The 16,531-nt window shown below is 47.4% G+C and overlaps 1 protein-coding gene across 3 annotated transcripts in view; it reads right to left on the bottom strand.

Moving 5' to 3' along the window:
• GABBR2 (gamma-aminobutyric acid type B receptor subunit 2) overlaps window positions 1–16,531 on the bottom strand; it is a 331,389-nt gene that overhangs the window by 289,834 nt on the left and 25,024 nt on the right. The gene's annotated exons all lie outside the window — the stretch shown is intronic.

Here is a 16,531-nt window from a genome sequence, read left to right as displayed (position 1 = left end):
ATCAAAATTATGATCTCCTTTTAACTAACTAACCCTCTAGCTTGAGTAGCATAATCCAACCAGGTCGCCGGGGACAGAAGCCTGCTCTGCACTTGCTCACTGGGTGACCGAGGGTGAGTCATGTAACCCCTACTTAACCTGTTTCCCTATCTTCAAAATAGAGCTTAAGAGAATAGTGCTTACCTCACGGGGTTACTCAGTTTATATATGTTAAGTACTTAGAATTGTGCCTGGCACAGAATAAGTACAATATAATTGACAAATTTTAAAATACTTTCCCCAGCCCAAAAGTTAATGAGGTCATCAGCAAAGTCCCAGAGAGCGGGGAACACTACAGGACAAATGACCCAGTTTCATCAACAAATAAATTGCAAGAAGAAAAAAAGAGAGAACAGAAGGAGGGAGATGAAGGGGGAAGCTATAGATTAAAAGATGCTTAAGAGTTATTTACACTCGTGTTCACAGCAGCACTATCCACAACAGCCAAAAGGTGTAGGCAACCCAAGCATCCATCGATGGATGAATGGATAAACAAGATGTGGCACATACACACAATGGAACGTTATTCAGCCTTAAAAAGAAATGAAATGCTGTTACACGCTACAACATGGATGAACCGTGAGGACATTATGCTAAGTGAAATAAGCCAGACAGAAAAAGACAAATACCACACGACTCCACTTAGATGAGTACCTGGAGTGGTCAAATTCATAGACAGGAAGTAGAAGGATGGCTGCCAAGCGCTGGGGGAAGTGGGGAGGGGGGGAGCTGCTGTTTAGTGGGTATAAAGTTTCATTCTGGGAGGATGAAAAAGTTCTAGAGATGGACGGTGGTGATGGTTGTATTACAATGAATATGAATGAACTTAATGCCTCTGAACGGTATGCTTAAAAATGGCTAAAATGGTAAATTTAAAGTTAGGTATATTTTACCACAATTTTTTTAATGCTTAAGAGATATATCAACCAATCACAATGTGTGGACTTGATTCAAAATAAACCTTAAAATTCATGGCATTTATTACATAATTGTAAATCTGAACCTGACTGAATATTTTATGATATTAAAGAATTAATGGTGATTTTCTTTAAGGTATGATAGTGGTTTTGAAAAGCCCTTATCTTTTAGAGATACAAACGAAAATATTTACAATTGAAATGGTTTAATAGGTGAGATTCGCTTCAAAATAAGGGAGGGGAAGAAGTGGATGGGGATAATCACAAAACAAGATTGGTCACGAAGTGATAATTGTTGAGGCAGGGTGCTGGGTCCGTGGGGGTGCCTTATACTATTCTGTGCACTGTAGGTTGGTAAGTTTCCATCATAAAATAAGGTCAGGGGCTGGCCCACGGTCTGGTGGTTAAGCTCGGCATGCTCAGCTTTGGCAGCCTGAGTGCAGATCCCAGGTGTGGACCCACACCAGTCATCAGCAGCCATGCTGTGGTGGCGTCCCACATATAAACTAGAGGAAGACTGGCACAGATGTTAGCTCAGGGCAAAGCTTCCTCCACAAAAAAAGAAAAAAAGGTCAAACAGTTCACTATCATTAGAGAAGGAGCCATTACACTATGTGCATTATCTTTGTTCTCAGTGGTAAACTGAGAACATGTGGAGTTCCTGGCACATCACTGCTGTTCAGTAGCTACTTTTCAGTTTAGTCTGGTCAATTCCAGCTAACTGGTCCCAAGACCCACGGAGTATGGAAAGCCAGCGATCTTCCCTCTCATCTCACCTCTGCACTCTCAGCTCCAACACAGCTCTTCCTATTGCTCATCCATTTAAGGTGTTAGAGGAATAAACAGTCTCACAGTTGGAGAGACTGTTCACCAGAATTAACCTCGTTTTATAGATGAGGACCCAAGTCCCCAAGAGTTTAGCGACTCGCTCATGCCAACAAGCACTAGAATCAGGGTGTACGCCTGGATCTGCGCTTACAGAGACATCCTCTTTCCCCCTCTCCAACCAGCCTCCCTTCTCCAGCTCCCAAAGAGGAAGGCTTGCCTTTATGCCCACCCACCTCTTCCCTGCTCTCCTTCAATGTGACCCAGGACGGCTTCCTATCACTCCCCCTCGGTTAGGCTAAACACAGCCTCTCCCCAGTGCTTCCCTGGGTGCGGGGGGGGGGGGGGGGGGCGGGGATTTGCACTCTCCGTTCCAGGTTTACATTTTGAGGTGGCTGGTCCTCTCCTGGGCACTGCCGGTTAGAAGAGCTGGCAGCAGGTGACCGTACCAGGTGGCCGCTGGGTGGCTCTGAGGTCTGAGCAGCCCAACCTTGCAGTCGTGGTTCCCAGGAGTGGAGGTTCTCTACTCTGGGTCTGAAAAACACGAGCCAGGGTCCCTCCAGAATCCTGACCTAATTGGTCTGGGGCCGCCGCAGGCATCACGCTTTTTAAACTCCTCAGCTGTTCCAGAGTGCGGCCAGGCTTTCCGATACAGCCTCAGAGACAACAGGAGCCTTCACTCTAACCAGTTAGCTTTCTTTACCGACTTTCTTTTTTTTAAGGAATAGAGTGCACAGTAAATATTGATTGAAAAAACCAATTAAGTTAGAGCAAGATTTAAAGAAATGTAACTTGTGAGGTTCCTAGGTAGAATTAGGCATCTCCAACCGTCTCCGCCTTTCTCCTTCCCAGCTCTAAAAGGAGAAACTTCTCACGTCTCTTTCTGGATATGAATTTAAAAGTCCCTCTGTGCCTGGTGGCTGTGAGCACAGCCTCTCCCGTCCACGCGCACAGGGGCTCCCAGAGGTTTACAGAGAGGAGCGTGTGCAAGCACACCCACACACACATACACACACCCCTCAAACCTCTATTTGTCTCAATAGCTGGGTTGAGGTCATGAAAAAAACTAGTCTTTGGCATCACAAATAGCTAAAACTATCTTCTTTTCTAATCAGAAGGAAGGGGGACCCACACACTGCGCCTTCTTTGGGCTCACGGAGAAACTGAGTTCTAACGTTCTGGAATGCATGTGCTGTGCCAGGTCCTGTCTAAGCACTTTACATGGGCTCCCTGTTCCCATTTCAGCCACGAGGAAACTGAGACTCAGAGAGATCAAGGCACTGGCTTGTCACAAAGCTTATCAGTGACTGTCCCAGGACTTAGAGTCTGGTTTTTAGACTCTACATTCAGAGGTCTTTCCACCTTGCAGCCACAGCCATCCCTTTCACATGTCCACGCAAAATGTGTACAGACAGAGAGCTACAGCCACAGAGGCAGCGGGGCTACGGAGCAGGCAGGGGTGCTCGTGAATAGCACAAGGAATTGCAGGTGCTCACTGCTCACCAGGCACCGTGGAAACACAGCTGAACACAGTCAGGCGCCCCAGCTCTGGGCCCCTCTGCAGCTGGGGCGCAGCTCCATCACGCCCTCTCACCCCAGCATAGCTGTCTGTCTAAGCATCTGTCTCACGGGTGAGCTCCTTGGAGGACCCACGATGGAGAGGAAGAAGTAGCATTCTCTACACTGTCATTCATTCACTGAACAAACGTTTACTGAGTGTTTTCTACATGCCAGACGGGGGGATTCAATAGTGTGCTAACATGGAGCTTACGTACTACTGGTGAAAATGGAGACTGGCCTATGAGTTCCATGAACACACATCTAATTACAAGCTGACAAGTGCTACCAAAAAGCACAGGGTGTTCGAGAACTGAGGACAAAAAGAGGAAGACCCAGTGCGAAGGGTTAAGCAAGACTCCTTGAGGAAGCTGGGCCAGAGCTATGCTCTGAAGGATGTATTGGGGTTCACCAGACAAGGGGCCATGGGCAGTGGGGAGTGGCCCAGGAAGAGAGAATCGTACAGCACGTATGAAGACGTGGAACAAGGTGCAGAGGCTGGAGCCCAGAGAGCTAGGTGACCAAAGTAGGAGATAAGAGCAGTATGTACGTGGGGGTCGGCCCCTGCAGGACCTTACGGGTGATGTTAAGGGTTTTGGTCTTTATCCAGAAGGCAATGTGAGCCACTGGGGGTTCTAAGCAAGGGGGTGACATGTCAGATTTCATTTCTGAACATCTTATCTGCTGCAGTGTAGGCAACGAACCGAGAGGGGGTCAAAGTAGAGACAGGGAGACAGAAGTTCAGTGCAGTCGCCAAAGAGCAGGATGATGGTGGCCTCGAGCTGGGTAGTGGCAGAGATGAGGAGAAGCAAATGGCTCCAGGAGATATTTAGGACGGATAGGGTGGAGAGGAAGAAGGGGCGTGGAGGATGACCCCTAGGCTCCAGCTTGTGGAAACGGATGCATGGCGCAGCCATATACGAGGAAGGGGCAGCCTGAAGGACATGAGGACCAGGGAGCAGAGGGCAAGGAGCTGCAATGCCACCCCGCAGGCTCCATCACTGGGCCAAGCCCAGCCCCGCGTCGCCGTCTTATTACGAAGAAAAGAAAAAAACAGTCAGGCTGATATTTTGAGTAATAAGTGGGCAAGTACTTCAACATTTAATTTATATGTCACTAGTTTCAAAACTCATTTTAAAACCTTCCTATAATCTTACCAGGTTTACGTACACTGACATTATAACACCCAAATTATTTCTGATCTAAAAATAATTACCCCGTATGTTGCTTTGCCTGAAAAAGTGTTGAGAGAAATTATTGGCAAGGCATACTTTCCCGATTGCCAAAGAAGGGTGAGCCAATTACTGGTTATGCCTTAACTCGTTTCATCCATTCTTAAGAAAACCTGTCAGAGGAAGGACATTTCCCGAATGCATTTAGGAATGAGGGTGTCCCGGGAGGAGGGCAGAGCACTGTGAAGTGACTGTGGAAACGTGAATGATGAGGAGAGCCGGACAAGAATCGGTCAACAGTTGGGAGGTCTGTTAACAAGTAGGTTGCAGTGGGTATTGGCAAGAGCAAACAGTCCTGTGATTCTGGATCAGAGGTTGCCAACTGGTGACTCTTAGGCCATATTTAACCTTGAAATATATTTTGTTTGCCCCACACAGTGCTATTGGTAAAAACTCAGCCAACATTTTAAAAATCCAAATTTCTGGCAGCTCTTGAAACATCAGTAGATATGGCCAGACTGGGCCACATTCCCATGTGGTGACAGTCAGCTGAAGCTGAGCAGCCACTGTCCTTCAGATGGGCAGGGGTCTCCCATCCACCATGTCCCCTGACGCCCCATCTTTACCCCATAGTGTCAGCTGACATTTATCTCTGACTTGCAATGTTGTTTTTCTATGGTGAAGAAATATTTCTCTGTACACACGGCTCTATTGAAAGTGGGAAAACAAAACATAAACCAAGAAGACGGTAGGTTTCCAAGAAAAATAGAGCATATTTCTTAAGAGAATTAAAAACTGTTCCCACAGGTGCAATTCACAAAGGTGTCTGTGTCAATTTCTCTCACCACGGCCCTCCTGATTTATTTATATTACCTGCCTCTGCCTGTTGGCCCCTGCATGCTCTTGAGTTTGCAACCTCTCAAGGCGCTGAGGATGCAGATCCCCAGATTACGGAAGGGACCCAGTTTTAGGGGAAAGAGATATGAAAAAGACCTGGCCACAAAAAAGATCGACATTTAGTTATTAGAACCAGGATCCAGGGCGAGGGCCAACTCGCCAACCCAGTTATAACGATGGTTCCGACCACGACAGCCTCAGCAGCCTTTGCTTACACCATGCTAGGTATTCTGCATGTCTTCCTTTTAACCCATTTTACAGATGAGAAGTCTGAGGCTCAGAGAGGTTAAATCATTCACCCACAGTCACGTGACTAATAAGCAAAGAAATCAGGATTCATACTCCATACCCAAGGCCCACCACCAATGGTTTTTCCACTAGAGACAAACATCAGAATCACCAAGGAAGATATTTAGAAATGGATACACCTGGGGCCCCACCTCCAGAAGATTCAGACTCAGAAAGTCTGGGTGGAGTCTGGGCATCACTATTTATTTATAAATCTCCCCACGTGCTCTATGACACAATGGAGAACCACTGTGTTAACGCCTCATTGTTGAATGAATGCAGGAGTGAACCGGCTAGCACAAGGAAAACAGGCTAACTTCTCCCATTAGGTGGTGTCACCAGGACCTGCCTCCCCGTGGCAGCCCCTCCACTTGCAAGCCTGTTCCAATCCATCACTCTGCCAACCCTCCAAAGCCTGAATCAGCATCTGTTGCACAAGCAGCTGTTCTTTCTTCAGTGTAGTATCCTAAAAAATGGTTCCTCCCAGGAACCAGTGAGAGGATCCTTCAGGGTTATGCGTGCAGAGCACTTGGTTCAAGTAAAGCAGAAGCCAGAAACCCCGGCTCGGGGACAGGGAGGGCAGCACGGGACTCCACAAGTGCCACATGGGAGCAGTGGTGGCTCATAGTGATCAAAAGTCACATACATACAAGTTGTGGAACCTCCAACTCACTCACCCAGAAGACCCGTATTTGAAAGGAACAGGAAACAGAAAGAAAGGAAACAAAGGCTCCAGGCAGCATAAGGGATGTCACGCCCTGAGATTTAAGACTTTCCATCACAAGAATTGTTCTTCCATGTATCTAGAGACAATTTATTCTCCCTCTGGGAAAAACACTCCAAATCTGATCATACCAAAAATTCACTTTAGAAAGCTTCGGAGGTGCTATTATCTCAGCCAAGAAAAACTATTACACTTCTCTTAAGTAGCTGGGGTATTTTAGATACTATAGACCATGCATATATTCTTGCTTTGGCCACTAGGAAGCTCAGGGCTTTCTGATTCTGAATTTCTGATTCACTTTTAGCAATTGTGCAAGAACTTTTGCATGCATTTCTCTGTACTCACTTTATTCCTCTCTTCATTTTATGATCCTCCCTTTAGTGTCTTTTTTAATTCTCCAATTGATCTATTTATTTTAAACCACTACACTATGGAAATTTTTAGAAATCTTTTTTTTGTTTGTTTTACATTTTTAAAAGGGTTTTATTTACTGCAGAAAATTAGAAGATATAGATTAGGAGCCAGTAAACTTTTTCTGGAAAGGCCCAGATAGTAAATATTTTAGTATTTGCACACCATGTAGTCTCTGTCGCATATTCTTTTTTTTTAGCAACATTTTTAAAAATGTAAAAACCATTCTTAGCTTGCAGCCTTAAAAAAAAGTGCTGTAGTTGGTTACTTCTAATATAGATTAAAAACTATATTAAACTATAACTTACCAGAAATAACCACTAATAAAATTATGGTGCATATCCTCTAAGACATTTTATATGCATATTTTAATGAAATATGAATTATATTATACATACTATTTTGTGACCTGCCTTTTTCATTTAACAATAAGTCATCAATATTTTCTATGTCAAAACTGGAGACAGAAGGGCCGGCCCCGTGGCCCAGTGGTTAAGCTCATGCGCTCTGATTCGACGGCCCAGGGTTTTGCCAGTTCGCATCCTGGGTGCAGACATGGCACCGCTCATCAGGCCACGTTGAGGCAGCATCCCACATGCCACAACTAGGAGGACCCACAACTAAAAAAAAAAAAAATAGACAACTATGTGCTGGGGGGATTTGGGGAGAAAAAAGAAGAAGAAGATTGGCAACAGTAGTTAGCTCAGGTGCCAATCTTTAAAAACCAAAAAAAAACTGGAGACAAAGTATTGTCTAGATACATCAGTATTTATTCAACCAATCCTCTCTCCTTGAATATTTGAGTTCCCTATTTCCACTATTACAGATTTTACTCCAACCATTACCTTAGGATAAAGTCCTAGAAATGGAATTTCTAGATCAAAGAAGATACATATTTTTAAGTCATTTGATAAATATTCTCAGATAATCCTCTGGAAAAGTTCTATCAACTTACACAACATGCCCACCAGCAGTATGAAAATACCTAATTCCTTAATCCTCACCAACAATGGGAATTACCATTTTTATCTTTACCAGTGTGATAAGTAAAAGTTGCATCTTTTTGCTTTAATTTGAATTTCTTTGCTAGCTAGGATATATATTTGTAACTAGCGCATACACTTTTCACTGCATTGGTATTGTATTTATTCTTTGGTGAACTTTCTGTTCAAGCCTGAGTTCGTTTCCTATGGCTGCTGTAACAAACCACCAAAAACCTAGTGGTTTAAAACAGCCCAGATTTATTCTCTTATAGTTCTGGAGACAGAAGTCCAAAATCTTACAGGGCTGGTTCCTTCTGGAGGCTCTGAGGGGAGAAACTGTTTCCTTGCCTTTTTGAGCTTCGAGAAGCCACCGACATTCCTTGGTTCGTGGCCCCTTCCTAGCATCACTCAACTTCTTGATTCCATAGCTACATCTCCTACCACTCACTCTGGTCTCCTGCCTCCTTCTTGTAAGGACGTTTGTGATCACATCAGGCCCACCTGGATGAGGCAGGACACTCTCCCCATCTCAAGATTCCTGGCTAATTACGTTATTTCAAAGTCCCTTTTGCCGTACACAGAAGCATTCACAGGTGCCAGCGATAAGGCTGTGGTCCTCTGTGGGAGGGCCAGTGTTAAGCCTACACAGTGGGTCCTCGGCCCACTGCTCCTTGGAGTGGTCATCTCTTTCTTATTTTTCCTTGGTCCATTAAGATATGTTGGCTGTCATAGCAGATGCTACGGTGCACCGCCCAGAGAACCCCTTCAGGACCAAGGCTCTCATTCGCCCAGCTGCTAAGAGGGTTGGCTCCTGGGGGCTCACAAATGAGTCTCTCTCCAGAAACTGCCCTGGGCTGAAGAAAGCTGTGCTGTCCCAGGTGATGCCCCCTCCCCAGGAGCAGCCTGCATCCGACGTGGGAGTACCAAGGCCTGGCCCCTTGCCTTGACTCGGGACAGCTCCCGAGCTCCCTGGGGAACTGACTGAGGCTTCTGTGCAGCTACACTGCAGTTCACCTTCTCTTTCTGTCCAGTATTGCCTCCCTCACTCTCTTCCAGTGTTGTTCCTGAGTGTACTCGCCAAAAAAACTTCCTGTACACAAATCTCAAAGTCTTAGTTTCCCACGGAACCCAACTCAAGGAGCTGGCTTCAGACGCAGTTCTAGGAAGCAGAAGCTAACGTGAGATTTTGGAGCTGGCACTGAGAACGCCATCACTGGCTGCACGGGGAGCACTCCTGGCCCATGACTTGCTGAAGCAGTGAACCGTCCAACTTCCACCACGGTGAAGGAATGGGATATTGGTAAGGGCAGGATCGCCGGCATTTGAGAGGTTCAAGGGGAGTAATTATGAGGACCTAGAATCAGATGGCTGTTGCTGGATAATCAATATGCTGGAGAAAGAGGAAGAGAGATTTAGAAAGATCAATCACCAATTTAAGCGAAGTGTGAAAATCAGAGACCCTCCTTGGAACATTCAAGAAACTTGCATCTCCTGTAGGGGAAGGGCAGAGAGAGCTGAGGACCAGACCCAGGACTTCTATGAAAGGTGGTGAAGCTCCAGAAAAGGCTGAATCCTCAAACCCTGACAGTCCGCTCTGCCTGTATCAGGGCTCTGACTGGGGAACGGGGCCATCAGACTTGGAATGGAGACGGCAGGTCGATGCGCTGGAAATGCGAATCCTCAGATTCTCCTGAACCCTGTGGGCCTGCAGTAGGGCCCCGCTGCTCCCTATGGTAGGCTACTGCTGCTCCCTTGCTTAAAGATGATGCGGGGACGACGCCATGGCCGTATGCCCCCTCTCAGGATTCATCCCCATCTCCTTTCTTGACCACCAGAGCCAAATCACAACATGGCCCAGACAGGGAAGTCCTGAGCCAGCTAAGGGATGGACGACGGGTGACCTACACCAAAGGAGCTGCAGGACCCAGCAAACACGTACCACAGGAACCAGGAGGTTATCGCGGGGCCTGGATTCTGAGGGGGGTGGAGAAAGGCGGATGGAGGATAGAGCTGGTTAAGGACAAGTTTATCGATATGGAAGGACCCTCCCATGATACAGGATATAAGACTCTGGCAAGTACCCTAAGAGGTGCTATTACAATGGCTCTTAGGAGCCTGGCCCACACTGAGTGAAGCAGAAATGCCAGAACTCTCATGAAGATAGTGGAAGAAGGGACCAAAAAGCTTAGAGCAGGGAGCATACTAGAGTGGATACACTACCAAGGCCAGAAAACCTACCAGGAGATCATGTTCTGCAGGGCTGGGGGCGGACCCTGGCAGAGAGGACCAGCATTGTCCAGAGCTCCGTGGTGGCTCTCCCCTTTAGGCCAGAGCTGATGGCAGGACATGCTCTTACAGACTGGACTCCCTGACAGCAATGGGGATGACAGGACCCCAAATAATGAGAGTCCAGACAGCAGCACATACCGGTGAGTAGCAAGGTGGGTGCAATTATCATAATCAGCCGCAAGGTCACAGTGGCAGTCAGAGGGGTCTGCTCCAGAAGTCTGGGAGGAGGGCCAACAGAATAAGTGTTCCTAGGGCAAAGACGGATGGGCAGCCAACAAGAGTATTGCTTACTTTATACCGCCAAAAAAAATAAAAGTCAAGAATGGATGAGGGGGACGCTGAAGGCAGCTGTCCCACTAAACAAATCATAACCCTGGCCCAGGGTATGGACCAGAGACATTTTTCAGACCTGAAAACCTGTGTGTGAAGGAGCTGCTAGGGAGTCCCGAGAGGAAGGACCCCGTCACCCCTCAGCAAGTCTATGTCATAATGATCCCCTCAGTCTTTCCCCCGAGGGACCCACAGGATTTATCCCAATAATCATAAACTTGGAAAAGAGAAAGACTCAGACATTTTGAGGATTATTAAATATAGGGTCTCAGTTGATACTGAAATCTGGGGACCCAAAGAATCATCATGGTCCCCCCGTTAGAATGGGACTCTATGGGGAGGAGCCAATAAAAGGAGTTCAGGCCCAGGCCCGAGTGACAATGAGTCCACTAGATCCACAGAGGACGCGGTGATTATGTCCCCGGGTGAGCACTGAGATACCTCTTGGCGGTCCTTCACCCAATTGTCACAGCAAAGGGACAGCGCAGCACTCATGGCCTGAGAAGAACATGGTGGCCAGGGGCCCAGAGCCCTCAGGCTCACCCACCTAGGAAGCCCCCTAGATGAGCAGAGATGCTGGGGTATCCAGAATAAGGCAAAGGAGAGAGATGACAAGCACCAGGTGTCCCCCAAGACCGGCTACAGTGGTAGCGGCGGTAGTTTGTCCCACTAACTTTCTCTTGGAAGTTTCCTAGGAAAAGAGACCACAGAATTTTGGAGAAGAGGCTCCAGCAGGATGAACCTACTAGTCAAAGAAATTGAATGCGAGTGGCGGAAGCACTGGGTGGGCAGACGCTGTGGGCGCTGCCCAGATCCTGCCCTTCAGGACCCCGCCGCCCATTCCCCCAGCTGCAGGGAGTGCCAGCCGCTGACCTCGCAGCTCAGCTCTCCCCAGGAACTGCCTCTGGCCAAAGCGAGCTGCCTTCCCCAAGCTTACGGCCCTTCCCCAGGGACAGTCCACATCTAGTGAGTGTTCCACACGGGGGTATAAAGGCTTGGCCCCCTTGCCTTGATTCAGGGCACACCAGAGGGCTGTCCCAGCCTCAGAGCGCCCTATGGGATCAGCTGCAACCACATGGCAGTTCACCTCCTCCGCCTGCCCCAGCTCACCCCCCTCACTGCCTCACGGGGCGCTGTTCCAGAGAAGACCCTGCAACGGAAACCCCGTGATGCGGACCTCTGCTCAGACTCAGTTTCCTGGGGAATCTGACCTGAGACATCTCTGTTGTCAATATTTGCCCTGGCCGTTGTTTATGGCTGTCACAGATCCTGGGGGGCTCCACCCAGCTCCCCTTTGCTGGCCCACAGGCCCGTCCCTCGGCTGCTGGGAATATCTGCTGTAGATGGCTCACAACCGAGTCCCTTACTGGAACCTGCCCTCAGCCTCAGGGAACCGCCTCATCCCAGGGGGCAGCCGCAGCCAGGGACTGGCTGATGCATGGAAACAAAGGCCCAGGCCTGTCGCCTCAATTTGGGACAGCCCTGAAGGGCCCTCCCAGCTCCAGGGCTCCCCGTGGGAACAGCCGAGGCGTCAGTTGAACCTGAAGTGCTGGGGGCTCCTGCCTCGGCCCTCCTGCGCCCTCCATGCTGACCCTCATGTGGCACCTCTCCATCTCAGAGTGTTCTTCCTGGGAGCCCAACTTGACATAGTGGTAGTTCTGATGGGCAGACATTTTAAAGTTTGTATCCAAATTTATCAGTCTTTTCCTTCGTGGTTGCCCATTTTTGAATTGAGGGGTTTCAACATTTTAACTTTTAAAATGTGATTAACCCGTCATTCTTCAACACTCTTTGTTGAATAACTCAGCTTTCCTCAATTATTTTACATACTAAATTTATCATATACGAAATTACTGTATTTATTTGGGAATGCGTCTGAGTTTCTATTCTGCTCCACAGACAAGTCTGTCATTTTTGTTTGAGAACACACTGTTTTAATTAATAGAGCTTTGTAAGTCATTTTATTAGTTGCAATTTTGTTTCGCTTCATTTTAAGCTGCTCTGAATCATTTTAGGAGCAAGGCAGAACATTAATACCAGAAATCTTCATGCCTACGATGTTATTGGCTCATTGTTCCACACATACCTATGGAGCATTGCTAGGACCTGACGATACAGAACAGACAGAGTGGCCCGGGGGGAGGGGGCTGGCACACACAACCCATTAAGCACGGATACGCAGGAAACAGGAAGTGCACATCCCGGAAACCTCGTACAAGGAGTCAGGAAAGGCCTTCTTGAAGAGGCGATCTTTGAGCCGGTATCCCAACTGGTAGAATTAGGAGCACTCGTCCAGGAGAACTAAGCAGATGACTGTGGTGGGGGGACACACTCCAGGCAGAGGCAGCGTGTGTGCGTGTGCATGTGTGTGTGGGTAGTCTCCAGCTGAGATGGAGCTAGGGAAGGCGGTCCTGGCCAGGCAAGCGAGACCCCAAGGGCCAACTGAAGGATTCTGAACTCTCTCCTAAGAGCAATAGGAGGCCACTGAAGGCTTTTTTTAAACAGCTATATTGAGATATAATTCACATACCATACAATTCACCCACTCAAGGTGTACAATTCAATGTTTTTTAGTATATTCACACCTATGTGCAATCATCACCAAGGTCAAGTTTAGGACACTGCATCACCTTAAAAAGAAACTCTATACCCTCTGGAGACCACCCCCTCCTTCCCCAGCTCTAAGCAACCACTAATCTACTGTCTGCCTACAGATTTGCCTGTTCTAGATATTTCATGTGAATGGAATCCTATGGTATGTGGTCTTCTTCTTTCACTTATCACAATATTCTCAAGGTTCACCCATGTCATGTATTAGTACCTCATCATTCCTTTTAATGATATTCCTTTTAATATTCTATTTTATGGATATACCACAGTTTTATTTTATCCGTTTTTCAGTTTATAGACATTTTGGCTCTTTCCACCTTATCAGCTATTATGAATAATGCTGCTGTAAACATTCGTGTGTGTTTTGGTGTACACATATGTTTGTATTTCTCTGGGTACATATCTAGGAATAAAACTGCTGGGTCATACGGCAACCTACATTTAACAATTTAAGGAACTTCCAGACTGCTTTCCACAGTGGTGGCATCATTTTGCATTCCCATCAGCAGCGTATGAGGGTGGCAATTTCTCCACATCCTCACTGAGACTTGTTATTAGCTGACTTTTTGATTCTAGCCATCGTACCGGGAGTGAAGCGGCATCTCACTGTGGTTTTGATTTGCATTTTCCTAATCATTGAAGGCTTTTAACTGAGCCTGATACAATCAGGCTTTTGAACAGTTCACTCTGGAAAAAGGATCTGAGGACAGAAAGAAGGCCCTGAGATTACAGTCAAGAGGCCATTGCCATGCTCTGTGGAAAATGATGGTAGGTTGGCCTGCGATGGAAGAGATGGCAAGAAGGGGACAGCTAGAGAAACAGGAGATAAAATCTACAAGGTCTGGACATCGTTGGATGAGGGCACAAGGGAGGTGGCAAAGGTTTCTGGTTGACAGAACTGCGTGGATGGTGGTGCCCTCACCAAGAGAACGTAGAAATACTTTTTATAATTGTGATAAAATACACATAACATAACATATACCATCATAACCATTTGTAAGTGTGTAGTTTAGTTGTGTCAAGTATATTCACATTGTTGTGCAAGTGATATCCAGACGTTTTTCATCTTACAAACCTGAAGTCTAAGCCCATTAAACGGCAGCTCCCCATCTGCGCCCCCCTGGCCCCGGCTGCCAGCGTTCTACTTCTGTCTCTGCGAATTTGACTGCTCCAGACACCTCGGACAGGGTGTGTCTTTCTGTGTCCGACTTCTTTCACTGAACACAATGTCCTCAAGGTTCATCCACCTTGTAGCACCTGATGGGTGGGTTTCCTTCCTTTTTAAGTGAAAACACAGAAATATTTTTCACTGACCAACAAAAAGCACAGCTTTATCCAAACCGCTTTCTTCTTCAACATCAAACTCTAAGTTTTTATCTGAGCCTTCTTCAGATTCAGATTCTCAAGATTCTTCTGAGTCAGGGCTTGCCTTGGCCAGACGTGCATAGCATTAGGCTGACACCCTGCTGTTTGTGAGCCCAACTTCATGACCTTGACCCCTTTAGCATCTTTCAAATTGCCAGGTTAATTCTCAGGCAATCCAAGGATTAGGGGCTTTCATCTGAATTTCCTATTTGGTTATTTGCAGTTTCATTGTTCTTTCACTAAATTATCTATTGGTGAAAACTAACCAGTTTCTCTTGAAAACCAGTCTTAAGCTTTTAATAATTTGGGGCACTTGGTATTCCTCCATTACACAAAAGTTGCTCGCATCTACCTCCCTTAACTCTGAAAATTCTATGATCTATTCTGAGAGATTGGGCAATCTCTGCCACCTTTAATCACCTCGCCTGGCACGTGACAGGCAATCTTGTGCACTCACAATAATTTTACTCCTTCATTATAGTGCAATCTTTTAGAACATCATAAGCACTAATTTAGGAATCCAAACGTAAGTTAAAATTCAAGTGAGTGTAAGGTCTCCAAAGGAATAAGTGACCATAGCAACTGAGGTGGAAAATAGACGAAACCCCACCCACACACAGATGATGATAATCTTCCCCAGAACGTGCGCCTTTGCCCGCCGGCAAGACACGTCCTGGTTTCAGAAACATTAAAAAGCCGAGGGAAGATGTGCACCTTGGAATCAAGAAGATACGGTGCATGGAGAGTGGCAAAGGAAGATAAGGTGGGTTTACGTACAGCAGCAGAAAGTGCTGTCGGGCACCGAGAGGATGAAAAACACAGCAAAATAGATAACAGCCACATACCGCACTTTTTATACTCAAGCATCATAGTGCGGGGGCAAAAAATCCCACAGGCCCCAGGGAACTCCCCAGAGCACAGCAGAAGACAGCTAAGCAGGACTGAGATGAAGGTCTTCAACCATCCATAAAGGATTAGATGAACAGCATCGCATCTTAGAAGCTGGGCTATTGACAGTGCTCATCCCTGTGAGGAGCAGGTTAGGGGAGAAAGTTCTTATTGCCTCTAAGTATTTTGTTGGTTTTTGTACAATAAACATACATAAGAAAAATTCTAATGCTATAAAAACAAGGAATAACAATATTGTAGAAAGAAAGACAAAATGTCCAAGATTTAACAAGAAAACAGTTCCCGGTGTTTAAATATGGAAACCTTGGTTCTCGGAAAATAAGTGCCATTCCCATCCTGAAGATTCTGGATAAGCCAGGCACAACCAAGCCCGGGAACGAGAGCGTAAGCGCCAGATCCCCGGCTGGGCCATAAGCCCGGTGCCACCAACAAGCCCGGGGCTGCCCCGCGTGCAGCGCTAACTCCTGAGCGGCTGTCTCTGAGGTCCCCGGAGCCCCGCTGAGGCCGAGTGCATGGGCACGGTTTCTGTAAGGAGGAAGACTCCTTTGGGGCCCACAAGTCGCTACAAATGCCCTCCACACACCCCCACATCAATCCTCGGGGGAAGGGCAAAGGTTTACAAACTTCCCTCAACAGTCAGACGCTCCCGGCCGGGAGGACACGACCCTGGCGAGCCCTGCCTGCGCCTGGCACAGCTCCCTGTCCCATCATTTTGGTCTCTGTCATCCTCTGGGAGGGAACAGGGAGGCCTTATAAACTCTGCTTAGCAGTTCTCCCCTCCGCTGCGCAGGACAGTGCCTGGACCACGAAAGGAGCCCAGTAATTTGCTTTGGACGGAAGAAGAGCCGGCCCCCCACAGCACGCCCTGTCCAGATTCAGTGACGTCACCTGTGCTCGCAAACTGGTTAAACCCATCACACAGCCCGGAAGTCATGGGGATTTCCGTGACCTTCCTCTGAAGGGAAAGAGCAGCCCAACCATGAAAGCTACAGAAGCCACATCAAGGTTGGGGGCATCACAGGATCCTTCCTCCTGCATTTCTGCTTCTGCTGTAAAGTGCTCCCCACTGGTTTATGCCCGAGGGCTGGCGCCGGGCCACTGGGATGAGGTTGGGGGCCGGGAGAGAAGCAGAGATGAGGAAGAGAAGAGCCCTGAGCAGGGAAATCCAGTCTAGGGGAGGACACAGCCCCTGGCCCATCACTCGCTCTGAGTACA

Source organism: Equus asinus, chromosome 10, assembly GCF_041296235.1.
Source record: "Equus asinus isolate D_3611 breed Donkey chromosome 10, EquAss-T2T_v2, whole genome shotgun sequence".
In the NCBI taxonomy this organism is placed as follows: Eukaryota; Metazoa; Chordata; class Mammalia; order Perissodactyla; family Equidae; genus Equus; species Equus asinus.
Note: the sequence above shows the minus strand (reverse complement) of the source record. Positions and strands in the feature narration are given on the sequence as shown.